Raw genomic sequence first — 11,015 nt, 5'->3', positions numbered from 1 at the left:
ATATATGTGTAGGTATTTTTTTGCCATGTCATCTTAAAAAAGATTTAAGTATTCATTTTGTTTTTGAATTTAATAATTAGTTGTCAGAACTCAGAACTCACATGGTGGCCCATTAGATAACACTACAATTAAGTTGACGTATTAATATAAAGTCTAGTTTGAACAGATTATTTTTAAAAATCTAAATATTAATAAAAGACTACAAATAATGTCACATGGCATTCTCTCCTTCAACCATATAAATTTTATTTATATTTATTTAATTAATATATTTTTTTAATACTAATAACCAATATATATAAATATCACTTATCTTTATCTTTATCTTTATCTTTATTTTAATATTAATAAATCCAATTAATAATATTATAAATATCTAAATCTAATATCTAATAAATTATTAATATCCTTTGTTTTAGACCCTTTGTTTTTTAATTATTAAGAATATTACCCAAAACTTTTATAATTTTGCAATTTAAACCCTTTGTTTTTTTTACTTATTAATCAAAAGCTTTTCATCTTTTCCAATTTAACCCCAACTCTTTTTAATTTTCAATTTTGTTCCACCATACTTTTCATCATTCCCAAGCTTTTCGTTTCGTTCTAAATTTTTGTGAGTTAACGCATCGCAACGTGCGTGAGGGGTTCAACATTTTTCATATATTTTTCCTGTTTGGCCCGTCAAAACACATCTATTTTTCTCCGTCTGACATGTTCGTCGCAACGCACGGGTCTTGGATTAACTTAGTTATTTTTTCTATGTTTTAAGTTTCGATTTAATTTCTCTGTAACGAGCGTGCGTAATTCAAAGATTTTACGTCTGCTTTTTGCTCGGCTTTATTTTTTTTTTCCGTTTTTGTTTATTTTGTTTTTACGAGTTTTCCAGTGTTGGTGATCGCTGATAATGGTATAGCGCTGATACTACTTGAGACAGTTTTAAGACAACCGCTGCAACGCAGGTGCTTAATACTAGTTCATGCATAAAATACTCAATCGCTTAAGTTACTAAATGAAGTTTACTTTCAGAAATTTATAAAAGATAAATGTGGTAATGGGCCAACCCGCCAAGTCAACGTGAACATGACCCGTTTAGCTAAACGTGTCCACAGGTTCGACCCAAAACTCAACCAAACAAGCGATTTTCGTGTAAGGTTCGTGTGTCATGTCAGAAATTCACGCCCCTAAGCAAATCTATGAAATACATGATACAATGTCTCAAGAAATAATGCCACATGGCATTCTCTCCTTCAACCATATAAATTTTATTTATATTTATTTAATTAATATATTTTTTAATACTAATAACCAATATATATAAATATCACTTATCTTTATCTTTATCTTTATTTTAATATTAATAAATCCAATTAATAATATTATAAATATCTAAATCTAATATCTAATAAATTATTAATATCCTTTGTTTTAGACCCTTTGTTTTTTAATTATTAAGAATATTACCCAAAACTTTTATAATTTTGCAATTTAAACCCTTTGTTTTTTTTACTTATTAATCAAAAGCTTTTCATCTTTTCCAATTTAACCCCAACTCTTTTTAATTTTCAATTTTGTTCCACCATACTTTTCATCATTCCCAAGCTTTTCGTTTCGTTCTAAATTTTGTGAGTTAACGCATCGCAACGTGCGTGAGGGGTTCAACATTTTTCATATATTTTTCCTGTTTGGCCCGTCAAAACACATCTATTTTTCTCCGTCTGACATGTTCGTCGCAACGCACGGGTCTTGGATTAACTTAGTTATTTTTTCTATGTTTTAAGTTTCGATTTAATTTCTCTGTAACGAGCGTGCGTAATTCAAAGATTTTACGTCTGCTTTTTGCTCGGCTTTATTTTTTTTCCGTTTTTGTTTATTTTGTTTTTACGAGTTTTCCAGTGTTGGTGATCGCTGATAATGGTATAGCGCTGATACTACTTGAGACAGTTTTAAGACAACCGCTGCAACGCAGGGGCTTAATACTAGTTCATGCATAAAATACTCAATCGCTTAAGTTACTAAATGAAGTTTACTTTCAGAAATTTATAAAAGATAAATGTGGTAATGGGCCAACCCGCCAAGTCAACGTGAACATGACCCGTTTAGCTAAACGTGTCCACAGGTTCGACCCAAAACTCAACCAAACAAGCGATTTTCGTGTAAGGTTCGTGTGTCATGTCAGAAATTCACGCCCCTAAGCAAATCTATGAAATACATGATACAATGTCTCGAGAAATAATGCCACATGGCATTCTCTCCTTCAACCATATAAATTTTATTTATATTTATTTAATTAATATATTTTTTTAATACTAATAACCAATATATATAAATATCACTTATCTTTATCTTTATCTTTATTTTAATATTAATAAATCCAATTAATAATATTATAAATATCTAAATCTAATATCTAATAAATTATTAATATCCTTTGTTTTAGACCCTTTGTTTTTTAATTATTAAGAATATTACCCAAAACTTTTATAATTTTGCAATTTAAACCCTTTGTTTTTTTACTTATTAATCAAAAGCTTTTCATCTTTTCCAATTTAACCCCAACTCTTTTTAATTTTCAATTTTGTTCCACCATACTTTTCATCATTCCCAAGCTTTGGTTTCGTTCTAAATTTTGTGAGTTAACGCATCGCAACGTGCGTGAGGGGTTCAACATTTTTCATATATTTTTCCTGTTTGGCCCGTCAAAACACATCTATTTTTCTCCGTCTGACATGTTCGTCGCAACGCACGGGTCTTGGATTAACTTAGTTATTTTTTCTATGTTTTAAGTTTCGATTTAATTTCTCTGTAACGAGCGTGCGTAATTCAAAGATTTTACGTCTGCTTTTTGCTCGGCTTATTTTTTTTTCCGTTTTTGTTTATTTTGTTTTTACGAGTTTTCCAGTGTTGGTGATCGCTGATAATGGTATAGCGCTGATACTACTTGAGACAGTTTTAAGACAACCGCTGCAACGCAGGGGCTTAATACTAGTTCATGCATAAAATACTCAATCGCTTAAGTTACTAAATGAAGTTTACTTTCAGAAATTTATAAAAGATAAATGTGGTAATGGGCCAACCCGCCAAGTCAACGTGAACATGACCCGTTTAGCTAAACGTGTCCACAGGTTCGACCCAAAACTCAACCAAACAAGCGATTTTCGTGTAAGGTTCGTGTGTCATGTCAGAAATTCACGCCCCTAAGCAAATCTATGAAATACATGATACAATGTCTCGAGAAATAATGCCACATGGCATTCTCTCCTTCAACCATATAAATTTTATTTATATTTATTTAATTAATATATTTTTTTAATACTAATAACCAATATATATAAATATCACTTATCTTTATCTTTATCTTTATTTTAATATTAATAAATCCAATTAATAATATTATAAATATCTAAATCTAATATCTAATAAATTATTAATATCCTTTGTTTTAGACCCTTTGTTTTTTAATTATTAAGAATATTACCCAAAACTTTTATAATTTTGCAATTTAAACCCTTTGTTTTTTTACTTATTAATCAAAAGCTTTTCATCTTTTCCAATTTAACCCCAACTCTTTTTAATTTTCAATTTTGTTCCACCATACTTTTCATCATTCCCAAGCTTTCGTTTCGTTCTAAATTTTGTGAGTTAACGCATCGCAACGTGCGTGAGGGGTTCAACATTTTTCATATATTTTTCCTGTTTGGCCCGTCAAAACACATCTATTTTTCTCCGTCTGACATGTTCGTCGCAACGCACGGGTCTTGGATTAACTTAGTTATTTTTTCTATGTTTTAAGTTTCAATTTAATTTCTCTGTAACGAGCGTGCGTAATTCAAAGATTTTACGTCTGCTTTTTGCTCGGCTTTATTTTTTTTTTTCCGTTTTTGTTTATTTTGTTTTTACGAGTTTTCCAGTGTTGGTGATCGCTGATAATGGTATAGCGCTGATACTACTTGAGACAGTTTTAAGACAACCGCTGCAACGCAGAGGCTTAATACTAGTGTATTATTATATTTTTGTACCTAAAATATGATGAAGTTTCTAAGCACAACTATTTTAAATAGTAACGTGTATTAACAAGTATTGACATTAGTCTAACATCTAGTTATTAAAATTGCCATTTAATTTAAAAAATAAATATATAAATATAAAATAATTAGGTAATGATGATGAGGGCTCCATCCCACACCCTGCAAGTTAAAGTGGGGCATGATAAAGCCCCCTGACTGACGTGGATCCTACATGTCGCTTACGTGTCTTGATAATGCCCTTAGGGGCTCCATTCCACACCCTCTAGCCTTAGTACCATTAAATATATAAGGATCCACTTAATAGCCTCCCAATGCCTCTTTCCTATATTTGCCAAGTATTCGTTAACCACACTAACATAGTTTTTATTTGGACTTACACACACCATTAGACACATTAGACTTCCAAATGCGTCAACATTTACCACCTCATCAATTTTAGAATTTGTTTATAGAACTGAAACTAATTAAAAGTACTACAAAAGAAACACGCGACTCGGATCAGTGATCTATTTGTATTTGATTACCAGCATAGCACGTGTCACACAGATCACCATCATTTCTTGTGATCCAACTGCCATCGATTTTGACCTTCGAGTAATAGTTGACCAACACCGACTCCCATTATAACTCGTAGAAACACCCAGAGAATAGATAGATGGAAGACATTTTATCAAATGAACCCTTTCTACCTGCCAATGTAAAGGTCCATTATAAAGTTGACAGTGAACAACACCCCCTTTTTGTTGGATCGATTGCCTTATTCTTTGACATCCTATGATTTTACCCATAATATCAACATCCTCAGCAGCTGCCAACTATCACAAGCTGCTGTGTACTTTGACTTATCAGAAGCATTTGACTTTCTATAATTGTCACAATCTGTAGCATCAGCATACTATACAAATTTGACACATTACGACTAAGTAAGCCCAAATTCTGACTTTGACTTTCTTCGATTTTTTTTCCAGAAATAGATTATTTGCAGCCCTATTAATCAACAACAAAATATGGTCAATCACAGTCATTATGCTACTTTGACCAGCTTTGACCTTTTATTAAAATGTGGCCATATTTTCTCCACAAAATAATGAGTTGAAGGCTGTCAAGACTATCCCAATTGCCATCATTAACCCAAAATTTGTTCAATAACACCAGATTCAGAATAAACAGCCCCCATCCAAGAACACCCAACATAATGCAAATGAGTCAACTGCAAATAATATTGGCACCAACTGCCACCTGCATCATCCAACACTAGATATTATTGGCCGATACACGGTAGACCCCTCTTATCTTCATTCCGATCCTGAATCCTAATATCCCACATAACCCAAAATTCGACATAATTTGTAGTTTTAAGGAGTAGAAGAATAACTTTTAGGAATTTATAAAATCCAAGATATAATACAACTGATGTAGTGGGTGTATTTGGTTTTAAAGCATTAAAAAGTGAGTTTCAAAAGATATTGAAAAACAAACAGAATTTATAGATCTCATAAAAAATGTGCACATGTAGGGATTTTTAGGAAATATGCTCAATTCGATGCTCCCAAACATAGAGTTTTTTAAGTTTTTATAACAACTATAGAGCATCCAGTTGAAAATTTAGCATGTATATATGAAAAGTAATATAAAATATATTATTTACAAGTCGGCCGCCCCTCCCGCCCCTTAAAAGCTTCGTCCATGATTTCAACCTATATATACTAATTTCAAACATCCTAATCTTCAACCCTTTGGTGTTCTGTCGTTTATTCAATTCAAATCAACATATACACTGTAAAAATCACATCTTTTAATATACATGTGACATGGATGATTCATGAAAATTACACCCATTGAAAAGCCATGTCTCCTAAATTCAGAATCAATTTGTTTTACTATGCCAAGCATGTGAGCCACTCGGTTTTCATACTCTAGTGGTTGAACTACATAAGCATGTCTCCTAGATTGCAATAGCTATCAACATAAACAGGTTTAGAAGTTGAATGACATATTTGGTGTAGGCAAGAGACTAAGGAAAAAACAAATCATATATTCATGAAAATGAAGTAGGAAACATTAAGCGAAATAGATCATATCTTACACCTTATGTTATCGTTACGAATAGTTCCCCAAACTCGATCATCCATAACCAAACCATTAAGCAAAACCTAACACCCAAGAGTCAAAAGCATATTGTCTTTAATTCATTGCACAACCCATAAGCTTGATCCATTAGTAAGTCCTAATTTCGCTTAATAGCCTAACTGCAGTTTCTGTCCGACATAACGATGGCAATGCATTAACAAATAACGTTTAGAATATAACAGTATCACAAGTAACAGTGAATATTTCTTGCATTGCAACGAACTCATAAATTTCGAAAATGATGAAGTTGTTGACAAAGGGATTGTAAGAATTATGGTTCAAATCGTTGCCTGTTATTGATCAATGAATAACAATATATAGAGTATACATCAGATCTCCTTTTCTTGGAGAATAAGTTTACAATCAATCTCTCCTATAATTATGACAATCTATTCTATATTTACAATATTTCTGTCGATTCTATTACACCCCCGCAGTCGAAGCGGGAGGAAGGCGAACGGTTAGACTGGACCGAAAGTCGTCAAACAGGATTTTTGGAAGTCCCTTGGTGAAGATGTCAGCTATTTGAAACCGAGAGGGGATGTGGAGAATACGAACCAGGCCTTTCTGAACATGCTCACGAACAAAGTGAATATCGAGCTCGATATGTTTGGTCCGTCGATGTTGAACTGGATTCCCGGACAGATAAATAGCGCTAACATTGTCACAGTAGACAACAGTCGCCTGAGAGAGAGGGCGATGAAGCTCCAAGAGAAGATTGCGAAGCCAACATATTTCAGCAACAGCATTTGCAACTCCACGATATTCGGCTTCAGCACTGGAGCGGGAGATGGTGGACTGTCGTTTAGAAGACCAAGAAATTAGATTGTCGCCAACATAGACACAGTAACCTGAGGTAGACCGCCGAGTGTCAGGGCAGCCAGCCCAGTCAGCATCAGTGTAAGCACGGAGAGAAAGAGATGTGGAAGGCCCAAAGTAAGACCAAAATCAAGAGTACCCTGTATGTAACGAATGATCCGCTTCAAGGCATTCCAGTGTTCAACCCGAGGAGAATGCATGTGTATACATATTTGCTGGACACTGTAGGTGATATCCGGTCCGGTAAAAGTAAGATACTGTAAAGCTCTTGCAAGACTGCGAAACAAAGATGGGTCATCAAACTGGGGTCCTTCGGCTGAAAGTTTGGACTGTGTATCAACTGGAGTCGCTGCAGGCTTGCAAGAATCCATAGCTGCTCGACTGATGATGTCCTTTGCATATGTTGCTTGTGACAAAAACATGGAGTTGCCCGTGCGAGTAACAGATATACCCAAAAAATATGATAAAGGACCCAAGTCCTTCATGGCGAATTCTCCTGATAATGTAGACATGAGCCTGTCGCGTAATGTATTAGAAGAAGTGGTCAGGATAATGTCGTCTACATAAATTAAAAGGTAAGCAATATCACTGCCATGATGATAAATAAACAAAGATGTGTCTGTTTTGCACTGAGTGAACCCTTGTTGAAGGACAAAATCTGTAAAACGTTGATACCACGCCCGAGGGGCTTGCTTTAGCCCATAAAGAGATTTCTTAAGTCGGCATACATGATCGGGATACTGACGGTGACGAAAACCCATTGGCTGATACATGTAGACGGTCTCATGCAAATGTCCATGTAAAAATGCATTAGTAACATCCAGTTGATGAATCGGCCATGATTGAGAGAGAGCAAGAGACAAAACCGTTCGAATGGTAGCGGGTTTGACCACCGGGCTGAAGGTGTCACCACAATCAATACCTACCTGTTGCGTACGCCCATCACAAACTAAGCGTGCCTTATAACGCTCAAGGCTACCATCCGACCGAAATTTATGCTTAAAGAGCCACATACTGCGAATCACATTCATGTGTGGTAGACGAGGAACCAACTCCCAAGTCTCATTCTTAATAAGTGAACTAAACTCGTCAGTCATCGCTTTATGCCATTCGGGTGTGGACAAGGCTACCTGAGGGTTTTTAGGAACGGGAATGACGGTGGTAGTGTTAAGATTAAGAAACTGTTTAGGTTTGGAAATACCGTCCATGGAGCGGGTTCGCATGGAACGGGTATTAGTGGAGGTGTTAAGCTGGTCGGAAGGGAGGGTTTCGGGAGGTGGAGGGGGGCTAAAGGGGCAGAGGAAGTAGTTGACTGTGAGAGTGGGGCCGAAGGGGTACGGGAGGAAGGTTGACGACGAGAGTATGTTTTAGTGGGCTAAGGACGGGATGTGGGGGACAGGGGCGGAGGTGAGAAAGGGGCGGTAATTGGGCCGGTTTGTGTTTGGGTTGAAGGAGGTGGCTGATGAGATGGGGATGGGGTTTGCGGTTGGGCCGTGGTCGATGGGTTTGCGGAATCGGTTGGGCCAGCAGTTGCTGAACCAACATGTGGCCATAGAAGTGGGTGTAGAGGGGTGGTAAGGAAGTCATAAGTGGGTAAGGAAGTGGGTTTTTGGTGTGAGAAAGGAAAGATAGTTTCCTCGAATTGGACATGTCGAGAGACGAAGATGGTGTGGGTGGAAAGATCAAAACACTTGTACCCTCGGTGGTTAGATGGGTAACCGAGAAAGACACAAGGCTTTGAGCGATTGGCTAGTTTATGTATGGTGGTAGAGGGCAAGATAGGAAAGCAAAGGCAACCGAACACTCGAAGGTGTTCATATGTAGGAAGGCAGTTGTAAAGAAGAGTTGTGGGGGTGAGGAAGTTGTGCGATTTTTTTGGTAAAATATTGAGAAGGTAGGTGGCGACCTCGAGCGCGTGGTGCCAGAGGTTGGGGGGCAGGGAGGCTTGGGCAAGAAGAGTACGAATCATATTATTTATAGTATGAATTTTGCGTTCTGCCTTTCCATTTTGAGAAGAAGTATAGGGGCAAGAGAAGCGAAAAATCATTCCATTATTGTGACAAAATTGTTGAAAATTTTTATTTTTATATTCTGTGCCGTTGTCGCATTGGAATTGTTTGATTTTCCGTTCAAATTGTGTGTTAATAAGGTTGTAAAAATGGGTGAAGGTTTGGTAAACTTGGGATTTGTTTGTAAGTGGGTATGTCCAAAGAAAATCACTAAAATCGTCAAGAAACAATATATAATAATGATGACCGCCGGTGCTAAGTACCGGGGAGGTCCATAAGTCACTGTGCACGATATCAAAAGGTAATTTAGTAACATTAGGAGAATCATAAAACGGAAGTTTCACACTTTTGCCAAACACACAAGATTGACAAAGCAATTTATTTGGTTTTAGATAACTAATAGATGACGAAGACTTTAACGAATGCAATAAGTTATGGCCCGGGTGTCCAAGTCGTTGATGCCAACGGTCTTGAGTAGTTGCAATGAAGGCGGAAGGTGTTGGGAGATACTTGGTGATGTCCGATGTGAGAGGGTAGAGGTCGCCCGAGCTATTGCATCGTAGGATAGGAGCCTTGGTCTTGAGATCCTTCACAAGAAAACCGAATGGGTCAAATTCGATAGAAACTAAATTGTCAGTCGCGAGGCGACGAACAGAGATAAGGTTCTTGATAAGGTTAGGTGAATAAAGGACATTATTAAGTTTTAGAGGGGGGAAGGGGGGTGGTAGGATTTGGTCGCCTTGTCCAACAACGGGAATGGTCATGCCATTTCCGACAATAATTTGTTTAGTAGTGCAAGTATTAAAAACAGACGGGGATAGATTACCTAGTAGTTGCATGTGTCCCGTTGCACCTGTGTCCATATAACCAGTTGGGTCCTGCTGTTGGTTCAAAGAGAGTGTGTAAAGTGCCTGAGCAATGTCAGTCGGTGTAGGCATGTATGCCGTGTTAGCCTGAGCCGGAGCAGCTCCGAGAATACCTAGGCCATAATGAGATGGTGGGGCTGATGGATAGGGACATGGTGGCCCAGTGTTCTGAGAGGAGAATGGGCCGGAGCCCCTTTGAGCCTGCTGCAGAATGGTAGCCCACTGCTGTTGAGTCCATGAATTTGGGAAGACAATGTATGGGTTAAAAGCTTGGGCTGGTTGGTAGGTGTGGTTGTTGCGGGTAGTTTGTGAGTTTGAGCGGCCACGGCCCCTCCCTCGGGAGCGACCGCGACCACGGGAGGTGGTGTCGGATCGGGTGTCAGGAGTGGAGATGATGGTGCGGTTGTCAGTGGCAGCAGTGGAGGACATATGAAGCACGGTGGCAGCAGTGGAGGAGGAGTGGAGAGCATTATGAGCCTTCCGAGTTTCATTCATACAGAGTTGGGAACGAACCTCGAAGAAGGAAGGCAGAGGTTTGGTGTTTTGCAGGATAGTGGCAACACTTTCGTATTGCTCGGTAAGGCCTGAGAGGGTTTGGAGGACAAGGGTTTGCTCATCAACGGGTGCATCAACATTGGTAAGCTGATCGGCCAGAACCTTGACTTCCTGGCAGTATGCAGACACAGAAGAAAAATTCTCTAGGCGTGTGGTGGCAAGTTTCTGTTTGAGGTATAAGGCACGGATACCTTTGTTATCCTGGAAGAGGGATTCAAGGGTGGTCCATGTTGCGTAAGTGGTGGTGCCACGCTTCATGACAGTTTTGAGGAGGTCGGGTGAGATCGTGCCATAAAGCCATTGAAGCACAATAGCGTCTAGGCGTTCCCAAGAATCTGCCACGGGTTGAGCAGGTTTATCGGCTGTCTGTTTGTCGGCCGAGGAGGATTTTTCAGTAGGTTTGGGACGGGGCTGGAGATGGTCATCAACAAGAAACGCAGTGCAGTGGATCCGAAAGAGCTCGGACCAGGTTATGTAATTAGAGGATTCATTGTCGAGTTGAATGGGGATGAAAGACTTAATGTTGGACACGGTGCAAGCGGGATGAATCTTGTGTTCAGCCATTGGAAAGAAAAAAGAGAAACAGGAAGGCGGCAGCAGAGGGTTTCGAA

Source organism: Helianthus annuus, chromosome 11, assembly GCF_002127325.2.
Source record: "Helianthus annuus cultivar XRQ/B chromosome 11, HanXRQr2.0-SUNRISE, whole genome shotgun sequence".
Classification (NCBI taxonomy): Eukaryota; Viridiplantae; Streptophyta; class Magnoliopsida; order Asterales; family Asteraceae; genus Helianthus; species Helianthus annuus.
This window is presented reverse-complemented; position numbering follows the sequence as displayed.